The 12,912-nt window shown below is 39.8% G+C and overlaps 1 protein-coding gene across 10 annotated transcripts in view; it reads left to right on the forward strand.

Annotated features, from left to right (window-relative positions):
• LOC115575337 (potassium voltage-gated channel subfamily C member 1-like) overlaps positions 1-12,912 on the forward strand; it is a 115,399-nt gene that overhangs the window by 14,332 nt on the left and 88,155 nt on the right. The window lies entirely within an intron of this gene.

Here is a 12,912-nt window from a genome sequence, read left to right on the forward strand (position 1 = left end):
CTGGGGTGCTATCCAGCTGAAGTGGCTAATGTGGGTCGCTGGCACCAAGTAGTAACCAGAAAATTGAAGCACTGCTAGAGGTGAAGAAGTGCTGAATCAACTTCAGAATGCAGTTTTAATTTGGGAGCAGTAGTTTTACTGGCTATTGGTTGTTGGCACTTTCAGATGGTGAGGCAGCTTCTGAAGCAGAAGTTGTCCAGCGCTTAAGTGCTGAAATAGTGTACAGACGGCAGTTTCACTATAGGTTTGAGATCCTCTTGGAAATTAAATGCCGCCAGTTGACAGGGTAAGGATAAAATGTTTCAGCACTGTTATCATCCTACCTAACTAAAGATGATGTGGACTTTGCCTTGTCCCAGGCTGGATCAACAGTGTTTCAGCCTTGAGCGAGGTAGTTTGGACACAGTTTCACCATGTTGTGATTAGTTTGTGATATGGAACTGGACTGTTTCTAGATACTCTTAAAACACAATTCTTTGATGATCATGGACAACGTGCAACCTGAAGGGAGAGTCATCAGTCAAAATAGGTGGAGAACCTGTACCCTTACTGATTTATCACTTGTCATGTCATGGTATGGTATTGTTGGTATATATTTGTCTGCAAAAAAACTGGACAGAGTCACGGTGACATCATGCAAAGTTCTGTGAAGAGCCAGAGTGAAGCTCAAAGTGCATGGGGTGTTTCTTCCTCCAGAAGCTCCAGCTCTTACCACGCATCAACATATATTATTTGTCCAATGCTTGCATTAAAAATTCTTCCAAAGCCAACAACACCACAAACATGGCAGAGAGGTCAAGATCAGTGACTAGAATTAGCTGAGGTGAAGCCGAACAGACAAGGCAGCCAGCTGTCACTCAATAGAGAATAATAAATGAAATAAACAGTTATATCCACACCTTTTTTTATGTTCAACAATTCACTATTAGCGACTATGATGTAAAGAAATACTGTGGTAACACGTACAAGCTGCTACAGTATATACACACATACATGGGTTAATAACTGTTGCTATTAGTCAGCTGAATCTTTAGCGATACATTCATTAATTCTGTCTGAAATGCTGAAGGCATCATTCAAGCTGTTGGTCAAAAAATAGCTAAATTGGTAGCCTAATTGCTGGATGTAATACTTGAGTCTGAGCATATTGAAGGATACAGTTTTCACCCTGTCAGACAGAATTCACGACTGCATAGCTAAACATTCAGCTGGCTAATGGTTACTAACGGCTAACAACCCATGTCTCTATAATTTAATTAACTGTGTGGGCTCCTGCTGACCCGAAATACTTGAGATAGATGGAGAAACTGGACAGGAACTACGAGCTAGGCTGCTGAAACCGAAAAAAAAGTGACGGACAGGCATAGAGAGCCCTAATTTTTCCAATAATGTGATGACAACTGATGACATGGGAGCTTATTGAGACTACAGCCTTTCTAAATTCAGCCCGGGGCCCGTTTAACACCAGGTTTTGGTAACCATCCCCATGTACAATTTTTATGAAGGGACAAATTAGCTCTTGAACCCAGGATGTACACATGTTTACTTCTGCTGTCAAGTTGGACATCTTGACATGGACTCTTATGAGGACCGACTAGTTTTTGGAGCCAACTTCAAATGGCCATTTGATGAACTGCAGTTATTTGTACTTGCCGTTTGCTTAATTTTTTCATCCCTGGAAGTTGCTGCATGGCATACATACGTGTATCAGTGCTGGAGATGCAGATTATGTTAGATTTCCCCAGTGAACATTTGTAAGTCATGTATTAGTTGTTGATTATTAGTTGAAAACAACATGTACACCTATATAAATCCCCCAGAAATGTAATTCTAGTAAAGGAGTAAACCTATTCCTCACCTTTTGTCTTTGCAGGCAGGTGTAGTGTTGTACTTGTTTTAAATCAAAAAGTATAATTCTGTGTGTAACTCGTAAGATGTGAGTATCTTGGAATAAGAAAGCAGTGTGGTAAACATCTGCTGAACGACAGGGCTGAACTGAAAGCAGTTGTCAAAATAGTGTAATACAAAATTTCACGTAAACACACATTCACATTACAGGCTAAGCTGTGCCTGTATCAACTCCCACACACACACATATAGATTGCGGTCTGTGTGACTTTATTTATTCATGACAAACATGACATTTGAAGAGCTTTCTCAAGGGATCTATTGACCCGAGGAAGCCTTTCATAGTTGTTTGACCAAACCAACAGTATCACTTTAACACTCACAACCAAGCCTCTGGCCACACATCACATCCCAGAATTACACTTCCCACTCCAATCCACAGTCATTCTGTGGCTACCATTGAAAGTATGATAAAGGCATTTTCATTGTTAATGATAAGTGATGGATTGACTCAGAGCCATCTGGCATTGATTTCTGGTCAGACACAGAAAACACATCTTTTTGATATTCAGATTCAAACAATGAGTAGTTTAGATAGCCGTATTGTGTGCCACGAGAAGATGTGTAAACTGAATTTAATTTGAGTAATTTTAGGATTTTCCAAAAAATTCCTCCTTAGGGGGATTGGGAAAAGCAGTAGTGCCATAGCCTGTCAGCAGGCTTTTATGCTGGCTAGATGAATGTACGACTACGAATGCAGTAAACTGAGATGAACCCATAGCTTTTCTCAATCCTTTTCTTCAAGTAGCCAAAAAGCCATTAGAAGATCTCTTTCTCCCTCCCATCCCTCCTCCTTTACTTCTTTCCTCTCCTCTAAATATAGACTTCTTTCATTCTGTCATTTCCAACACACACACCTCATCCCCCCAGTGGGCTCGGAGGTATTACATCGCCTCTGATGCATGCTCATAGAGTCGAGCCCCTGGTGCAGTCTCACACACACAAACACATTGCCTCTTTGCATGAGGAGGAACACCCTGCGGCAGTGTTCATGGAGGTGCTCTGCGGGGGGCGCTGTAGCAAACAGCAGGCATACTGGAGCTGACAAGGCCTCAAGGTTTTTTATATATATATATATATATATATATATATATATATATATATATATATATATATATATATATATATATATATATAAACACATATATATATATAAATATATACATATATATAAATATTCAATCAATCAGCCGGCAGCTATTTCCAATCAAACAGATTTGATAAATCGAATAACCCTAACCCTACCAGACAGTAGACAGTCGCAGTCAGCAACATGGAGCATTTAGGCCAAACCAGAGAGTAAATAGTGAGTTGATTTTCATCAGGTGGACACATCACAGCTTCACAAGAATGCTAATGCTGCTAATGTTTGTCCTGGATGTGTGTGAGTACTTCTTCTGGAGTTTTGTCCTCCAACCCAGTTGACAGAATCAATGTTTTTATGCTTCTGCAATATGTTGCAACTTCGGGAGGTTAAATTTTACAGTTTTCCTGTTGTGACAGTGCTTGTCTGGTTAGGTTTAACCACAAAAAAAATCACTTGGTTAGTGTTAGGAATAAACACAGTACAAAAACAAGATTTTTCCGGATTTCCCGTAAAGTTTTAGACCTGCAGCCACTGGCCTTCCAGCCTTTGACTCCAACACCATCTCCTCCACCACCCAATATGAATGTCAGATAATAAACATGCAAAGTGAACGTGATGTGACATGTTTTGATGAAATGTTAATATTTATGACACATACAAAAAACAAATGTTATTGCAGCTTTTAAATTTGAGTAGGTGTCCGCAATTAGCTGTATTTCTTTTGAGATATTGTTAAATGTAAGTTAACTGACTTAATTAGATACAGGCTTAAACAGATACAAGTGGTGGGTGCCCTTAATACATACTGCACTGAACAGTTTTTCCCCCATTATCTCCAAACGTAGTTAATGAATTAATAAAAAATGGTTATCTAGAACAAAATATAGATTCTACTCTGCGCTACAGACAGTTTATTCTGTATTCTTCCAAATATTTATTAAAGATGTAAATTGAGTAAAACCTGAAATCTTTCTCTTTGGAAACTTTGTTATCTCATCTAGAATGTGCTGAAGTGATATTTGGCTGTAATTAATGAGTTTGCAGGTCAGTGAGGTAAAAAACAGCTATAGTTAGGAAATGACTGCCTCCCTTTAGCCAACTAAAATAAATCATCATAGTGGTTGGCTAATTTAGTTAAGTTTTTTAAATGGTTTTGTTTTGGCACAAATGTTTTATTAGGAAAAATTCAATTTCACATTGAATTTTCATTCATTGAAAAATTGGAAAATCATTCATTTCACATTCATCACTTTACATAGCATTGAGATTTGTGCAAACAGATTTACATAGCATTGTGGACATTAAAGACAAAAGGGAGAGCAACTTTGGTTTGACTGGTTGAACTATCTAGACTGAAATATCTCATTATTGCCATCAGATTCTGATGAGATGAGATGTCCCCAGAGGTTGAATTTACGTGTCAATCCTTTTCTTCTAGCTCCACCATCAGGTCAACATTTTGTCCAACATGCTAAACTAAGATAGTGAGCATGGTAAAGACAGTTGCTGTGACACAAAAGATGAATGTGAGCATGTTAGCATGCTAATGTTTGCATGGAGATCAAGGTCCCACTACTGTGCCTAAGTACAGCCTTACAGAGATGCAAGCATGGCTGCAAATCAAAATATCAGTGAAACAAATCAGCCTTACTGCAGAGCACAGTCATCCTCCTCTGTCCTCGCTGCTCCTATAGAGAGGTCTATTGAATGCAGCCTGGAGGGAAATCCTATGGCACTTGATCAATTTGGTCCCAGAGACATAACGACTGTTTAGCTGGTGATCTTTGCACTAAGACTATTACCTTTGTAAACATAATGTCATGTTTGTTAATGAGAAGAACCCACAATGGGACTGAACTCTATTCAAAACAGCTCTGACTATTTCTTGGTCATGAACAGTACAGTACTAGAACTGTAGTAGAAGGGGACTTATTTTAAAACATAAAAAAACTACAAGAAACATAAACTGGCTCCATACGACTCGTCCAGCTTAATCCCAAGTCTCTGAAAGCCCAGAGATCCTGAAAGACGTTATTTACATTCTTTTCAGCCCAAATCCCCTTTGTAGATGCTAAACTAAAAGTCAGTGCGTTTACATGACACTCAAGAAAACCAAATTACTTGGTTAGTCTGACTATGAACGGATTTTTGAGATGCATGTATACACCTTAGTCTGACTAAAATCGGACCGGATCGGATTTCTCATAGTCGAATTAAAGCACCCAGATTATTCGATTGATAGTCGCATTACTCCTGCAAGTATACGTTCCATCAGATCGGAATCGGATTTTGCTTTCCGTGAGCCGGAAGTAGACGGATGGCGGTGGCGGCGTCTTTCCTCCGAAATCACCGCAAGAAAGTGCGCCATTGTGCCCCTAGTTTGTGTAATTATCATGTACACCATATACGAAGTGTACAAAGATGTAGCTTCGTCTCGCTCTTCATACGCAATCTTTCTTGAATACCGAGGCAGCTGGTGATGTAAAGAGGTCAGCTGGAGGTGGCTCTGTTACCACTACTTGAAATGAGTACAGCGCCACCTAGCGTACCGGGGTATGACATGCTCTGGCCCAATAATCCGATTTTCTCACTGGCATGTATACTCGGATAATTGCAGTTGTCTGGTTGAGTAGCATAGTCGAACTATGGCTGTAATCTGACTAAGCTGTGCATGTAAACGCACTGACTGTTTGCATGCATCGGCCCAACATGGGTGCACAACCTGAGTGTCAAAGGTCTAAATGATGTCTTCCCTTATCAATTTGGGATCTCTGGGCTTCTGGAGATTTATGCCAGATGCGATGTATGGAGCCATTTTATGTTCCCATCTACTTCAGTTGTTTAAAAGAATGCTGCATTGCTCTTTTTTTTGAAGTTCCAGACATGTTTTGTTGTCCATGGAACTTCACCTGATTTTCCATTGGCATGAGGGTGAGGAAATTATAATGACTGAATTTAAATTTTTGGGTGAAATTGTCCTTTAAGAGAAAGGCGCAAGTGCTGTTTCAGTAGGTATATTTAAACCACAAACCGGCTCCTTCTTCCATGACAAGAAAAAGGACATAAAGCAATGGGAGAAAAGGAGAACAAGACAGAAAGAAGGTCCATTTTAGTCCACCACCTGTCTCTTAACATTACTGCAAAGTCGGCTGTTTCTCGCTCTCGACCCTGCACACACAAAAACACACGCGCGCCATAAACCTCTCCGTCAGTCCTCGTGCTCTGCATCAATAAGACAATGATTTCTGTTAAACCTTCCTGTATGTTTGCCGTGTTCAAGCCACTCTTCACCATGGTCTTGACTGATTACTTTAGGTATGTTTGTGCTGGTGTGTGTGTGTACATATCTGCATACTGCGGGACGAGATGTGAGCGAAGAAGTGGAGAATCTCAGAATGACATAGGTGTAATGCTGCAGCCCACTGTTCAGAAAGTGACATAAAGATACAGTGGAGAAGATGAATATGAAGAGGAGTAGGCGATGAGAGAGGGAGGTTAAGAAAGGATTATTTCATGACAAATGAAGAAGGAGGAAGAAGTACCGACTGGGAATTCTGTCAGGGAAGGGGGGTGAAGGAATCCCTCCTTATTTTTTCCCACTTCCATTTTTTCAAATGACATTCTCATGGATTCTTCCTCTCTTTCCTGTTCCGGTCTCTCCTGATAGCCTTTCCTGGGATATTCCACTTTGCCCTCTATACATTCATCTTATTTAATGTTTCCACTTGTATGCTGAGAACTCTATGCAGATGTTTGTAGACTGGAGAGCGCGTGCATGTGTGTGCTCTTTGATGATGGAGATGAAATAGGTTGGTGATTGCTGCTTTACAAAACACATGCAAAGTCAGATTGTCCTCAGTTCTGTGAATCCACAGTATATGTTATTGTGTGTTAAATTTTAGCGTGGACCAAGAGAGTTTGCAGCCATGCTAGCAGCTAATTTCTCCTTGATGTTTGTGCTTCTGCTGTGGTTGAGTAGGCTCCATACTACTCCATACTTGATTAGTTATTTGTCTGTTTTAAGTGTGTTCATTTCCGTTATTTCTGTTTATTGTTATGCTGTTTATTGAGCCCCATTTTGGCACAGGCTGCTTTATTTTGGAAACTGACCGGACACACTCTGCTTTTCTTACTGTCTGACTTCCTGTGTGGCTTGACCTGCTCTGTGGAGATGACGAAAATAGACTTGGTGTGTATTCTCCATGGAGCAGAATGGAAAACTGCTTCTGGAACGCTGCTGAAATGTGCCATGGTGCAGCCATTTGAAACACAAGCATTGTCTAGAACTGACTGTACTGTAGCTGTAACACGGCCATGATGGGCCTGGTGGTAACTGGAGTTTAGACACAGAGGTGCTTTGAGCTAAAATTTTCAAATCATGTTCTTGCACTGATAACTCTAGCATGCTAATGCTTAGCAGGAAAGATAATGAGCTATTTCAGTTTAGCACGTAAGCATGCTAAGATTTGCTAATTAGCACAAGGTAGGCAACAGCTGAGGCCGACAGGATGCCATTTGATTTGCACTGTAAACAGTATGTAGGTACGTGTTGGACAGAAGGGAAAAGGGGTGTGAAGATTCTCCAAATGTAGATGTTAATTTTAAAGTCAAGATTTGACCTGATTTTTGATTTTGGCATTTTTTTCCAACACCACCAGCTTTGTCATTGTTAGACTACTGGACAGCATTGGCTGATACTTGGTTTTATGCCCTTACAATTGTCATTTACATTTTAATCTTCGTCTTTAAAAATTAGGGGTATTTTATAATAACAGCAAATTTAGAAATTCAGTTTGTTACAAAGTTCAGTTTTCAAAATCTGTCCGGAGTAAACTATGTTCCCAAACAAATCAGTAAAGGATATCTGAAAAAGAAAATGAATCAACATTTCCAATGTTGCCACAGTACCTCTGCTATCAGTCCGCTGATCGTCTGTTATGGTCTGCTTTTTCCATTTTGGGACATGAGTTGTTCACTCACAAACCAGGGGTTAGGGGTGGGTTATTCCATGCAAACAAGAGAAAAAAGTTAAGGGTTGGGGTTAGAGTTCTATATAATTCATGGCACCTTGCATAATCCTGTAGCTGTACTCAAGATACTGTTTAAGTTATGAATGTTCGAGTTTGGCTGTGATAGCTTAATTTCATAATTGGGCACAGGATTTGGCTGAAAATATAATATAAATATTAGAAAATAGCTTAAAGATTATTTGCAACACACATCATCAAAATAGTTATTGCAGAATGTTTACAGAAATTAGATTAATAACAATAATTCAGTTTTTACCCAGACAAACAATCTTTTCATTTCCAAAGTGCATATCTCCACTAGTCTACTAGGTAAAAAAAAAAAAACATAAAAAAAAAAAAATCCAATAATTGTTGGAGTGATAGAACAGGTGGGGTTTTTCAGCTGCTTTTTCAACAAGATTGTAATGCAGTACTAAAAGACTTGAGGAGATATCTGAGAATAAAATGTTTTTATTTTAGGCAATGGTTTATTGTTATTGATTTAAATACTCAAAACATTTTTGCAACAACCATTTAAATAAACACACAACACATAACATACAGTATAGAAATGAATCGTGGCATGTTAGCACGCAAACAAGCTAAGACGTTGAACATGGCAGCAATATCTTTTTCATATCAGTGTAAGAGCATTGGTATGGTGAACATGTTAGTATATTATTAGCACTAAGACCACCTCACAGAGCCACAAGCATGGCTGTAGACTCTTGTCCTGGTGAGGACAGTCTCCAAATAAAACATTGACTCTGAGGTTAAAGTACTGCCTTTCAGCTCTAAGGGTGTTTAAGGTTGTTCATATATTTATATGTGTATATTGGCTGAGCAGTGTGGGACTAGTTGCCCTTAATTTAGGACAGTACAGCAGGACAATCGGCCTAAATGTACCGACACGGATAGATTCTTATGTCCAAACATAATGTTAATGTCACCTTACTCCCACAAAAATATGTGTTTCACTGCAGGAGACCTGACTGATGACTCCTCCTCTTAGCTCTGTTTTGGCTCCGAGTTCCTGAGAAAAATGTCTTTAGCTTGCCCGAAGTTCCAATATCACAAACCATGAACTCGGCCAGCATTGTTTTTTGGCCATGAGCTTTTTTCTGCTGGAAATGGACTGGTAGGGGCGATTGGTTGATCTCTGCTGAACAGTCAAAGTTGTGATAGAGAAAAGGTTATTTTCATTTTAGGGGTGAAATGATTGCTTGACGTCTGGCTAAGACGAAGGACAACTAGAAAAGTCCTGAACACTCAGCAGCATTTATGAACTGCTCAGCACACGATGTCAGAACATGAAAGCTCATGTTCTTCCTGGTTTCTCACTAATGTTACCAGCAGCAACATCTGTACTGATGTCTTCAAGGTACCATTGCTGTAGGAAATGCTATTCATTAGAAAGAGGGAAAGGAGGAGAGGATACAGCAGGAGAGGGGGACATTTTTTTGCAAGGACAAATGTGAATAGCATTGTTGAGCACTGCAGCGGTCAGGGAGAACAGGAGAACTAAGCAAAAAAAGTGCACTACCTTCTGTTTGCTGCTTCACCTCAGTGCGCTGTGTGGGTGAATTCAATGTGTGGTGTTAGTGTGTGTGGGTGTGTGTGTGTGTGTGTGTGTGTGCGCGCGCACCAGGGAGACGAGATGAGACCGAGCAGTACTGGTAAGCATTGCTGATTGACAGAAATGTACAGGAGAAATGTATGTAGTCATAAGAGTGCCAGACGTAACAGAACAGAACTTTTTTTTTCTTTCCCTCGTCCCTCTGCATAATATCATATTCCATTATCCTGTTCTCATTCTCGTTGTCCCTGAGGTCTTGTACTGTTCTTAAATCACTCAAGGGACTTATAGCTATGCACAAAGACACACACACACACACACATGCGCACGTGCGTGCACAAACACTACATGAGCATACACCTCCTCCTAACATTATACCCTCTTTGTCTACCATGTTCTGGAGACATACAAAGTAAAGGAAGGAGGAAAGGAAGGGTGAAAGGGAAGTACAGAAGAACAAAATGAAGAATGAAAGAAAATTTAGAAAGAAAGAAAGAAAGAAAGAAAGATGAGGACTCAATACAAACAAAGAAAAGGAATGAAGGTAGGAAAGGAAAATAAACCGAGGAACTGAGGACAGAAATGACAAAAGTATTCAATGTAATGAAAAAAGAAAGAAAGATAAGCAATGAAGGAAGAGAAAAGAAGAGGAGGGGACAGAGGAAGGAAAGAAAGGTAAAAAGATCAAAATAAAATGAAAAAGAAAATACAGATAAGAAATGAAGAAAGGGAAGGAAGAAAGGGAGGAAGGAAGAGAGGGAGAAAGGAAAGAAGGAAGCAGCCTGGCCAAGTCAGGACAGGAAGCCAGCTAGTTAATGTACCTCCAGGTGTTTCTTTACATCAGTGCAGGATGCAGTTGTAATATGCTTCATTGAAAAGCTAAGTGGACCAGGAAGATTTGGGACAAAAAGCCATGCAATTCATTTCCTCTTCTTTCACTAATGTAAATCACCTGTGTCCTCCAGAAACCTCAGAGCAGTTTGCTTTTCGATGCTGTGGCAGACAACAGACTACAAACTTTTGTAGAGAATCGGTTGTGACCGTGGGGCTAAACCCTCCATTATTTACTTTCTGAGAGTATTTCTGGTTCATGTGAGTTTGTGTTTCCAGAAGGGGAAATGCTGATCAATCCCTATTGGTCTGTTCACACACACACACACACACACACAATACATCAGACATTACTGGTGTCATTTAAATGAGATGCCCGGGTGTGTTGCAGGGAATTTTTTAAAACCCAGGAATCTTTGTAGGAACTATACCTTCATTTTTAAGGACGAGTCTAAATTAAGTTCCTCAGCCTTTGTTCTTGAACTCAAAAAAAGTCTCTGCACTCTAGGTAGTAATTTGCAATGGATAAGGAACTATTGAGTTGAAGTTTGCAGTGCTTTGCGTTGCTTAGAGGTCAAACACAAAACTCTGGCTGCTAGAACGTGTGAACATTTTCATTCACAAACTAAGCACACACTGATATCTACTAGAAGCACAGACCTTTATTGTAATGTTCATTGATGGCAGAAGTCGTTGATTTTCGTAGTCCACAAAACATTCTAGGAGCTTCACAGCAAAACAGTGTGCACCACTGCAGCATTTCTGCTAATCAACTGAAGTTGGTGCAACTGTTTTTTAAATGAAAAAGAAATTCAAATTAAAAGGGAGGCAAAAAATAATTAAAGATATTGTCTAGTGTAAAAGTAGTCTCCAAGATGCAAATTTGATTTGAAAAGACGTTATTTACACCCTTTTTAGTCAAAGGTCTTCACTGTGGCTGCTGAGCTAATAGCATTAGCAAACAGCCCATCTGAAGTGGGTGCACGCAGGAGAACGCTGCAATGCCGTTTTGCTGCAATAGATTTTTTTTCTCCAATAACTGTCTAGAGGTCACTTGTCAGGAAAGTGCAAAAATAATCTAAAAACGACAGAGCAGCTTTTGGCAGTCTTCAGACTCTTCACATGTTGTGGGTGTGCAAACATGAAATGGGGCCAGACACAATGAGGCCGCTATGCAGTGTTGTCAACTTAGCAACTTTTTCGCTTTATTTAATGAGTTTTCAGACCCCTCTAGCGACTCTTTTTCAAAAATGCGACTAGCGACAAATCTAGCAAATTTTCTGGTGTTATTGGAGATTTTTAGAGACTGATGTGAAAGCATGTGTCATTTTTACACATCTTAGCGAGCAGCGGGTGCTGCCGTGGCCCCTCCCCCGTCCCAAAGCTCTCACAGGTCCAGCCCAGCTGGGAGTTCCTCCCAGCTGCAGTCGTTGCAGGAGATGTTCAGCCGTTCGCGTCCAGACTGCAAATCACGCATGTGCAAAGTTGCCGCTGGCTGAGTTATATGTAAAATGTTCTTTGTCTAAGATAAATTACTGCACTTAACCAATTTCATTTGTAGTTCTAAACATATTAAGGGTGATTTTTAGTCACTTTTTGTCACTCTCACTATGTTATTCATCTCTCCTACAGCACCGATTACAACTAAATGCACATGGTCAGTTATGCAAATTAGGTGATGGCATCATTTAGCAACTTCTAGCGACTTTTAGGACAGCCGATAGAGACTTTCCTTACTGAGGTGTTGGCAACAGTGCTGCTATGAGACTGAGGACAAAGGACGTCTTACACCAACAAGAGTAAGAGAGAGACAAGAAAAACAGAAGTAAAACGTGGGGATATTTAATAAATAGATGAGGTTATAGAGAGAAATGAAAGATGTGAACTACCACACACACACCCAAGCATGTTCCATGATGCGTCTTGATTTAGCTGATGAAAAACAGAACTAACCATCATTGCAGGCGCGGGTGACTTTATCAGAGTGATGTGGAAGTTTTTCTTCTGCACAGCTCTGAAAAAGTCACCTTGTCAAACTGTCCTTTTGGAGAGGAAGAAGCTGAAAATGACAATTAAACAGAACAAAGTAATAAATACACTACAGCATGACAAAGCAATAACAGTACAGCATTAGTTTGTATGATACTAGATTTTTGAGACTGGAATCTGATTAATAGAGCTAGTAGCCTCCAGCTAATGGCGCTAATAGCTTACAGTCAAGCTAAACACACTGCAGGACAGAGTTTCTGTTCACAGGAACATGAAGTGTTAAACAGTGCAGTAAAAATATGCACTGAAGTACATCAGCTGAGTAGAGTTTAAGGTAAAAGTACTATATCTATCTATATATTAACAAAACTCCTGTCAGAGAGGAAAGTGATAGGTGCATCAAGTAAAAATGTGGTCACGCTAATGTATTCATTAATTTCTACTATACAAATGTCAATAATTGGAGCCCTTCAAACTATATAATCAAGAGAAGCATTTTTTGAAATGGCCCC

This window comes from Sparus aurata, chromosome 23, assembly GCF_900880675.1.
Source record: "Sparus aurata chromosome 23, fSpaAur1.1, whole genome shotgun sequence".
Lineage (NCBI taxonomy): Eukaryota > Metazoa > Chordata > Actinopteri > Spariformes > Sparidae > Sparus > Sparus aurata.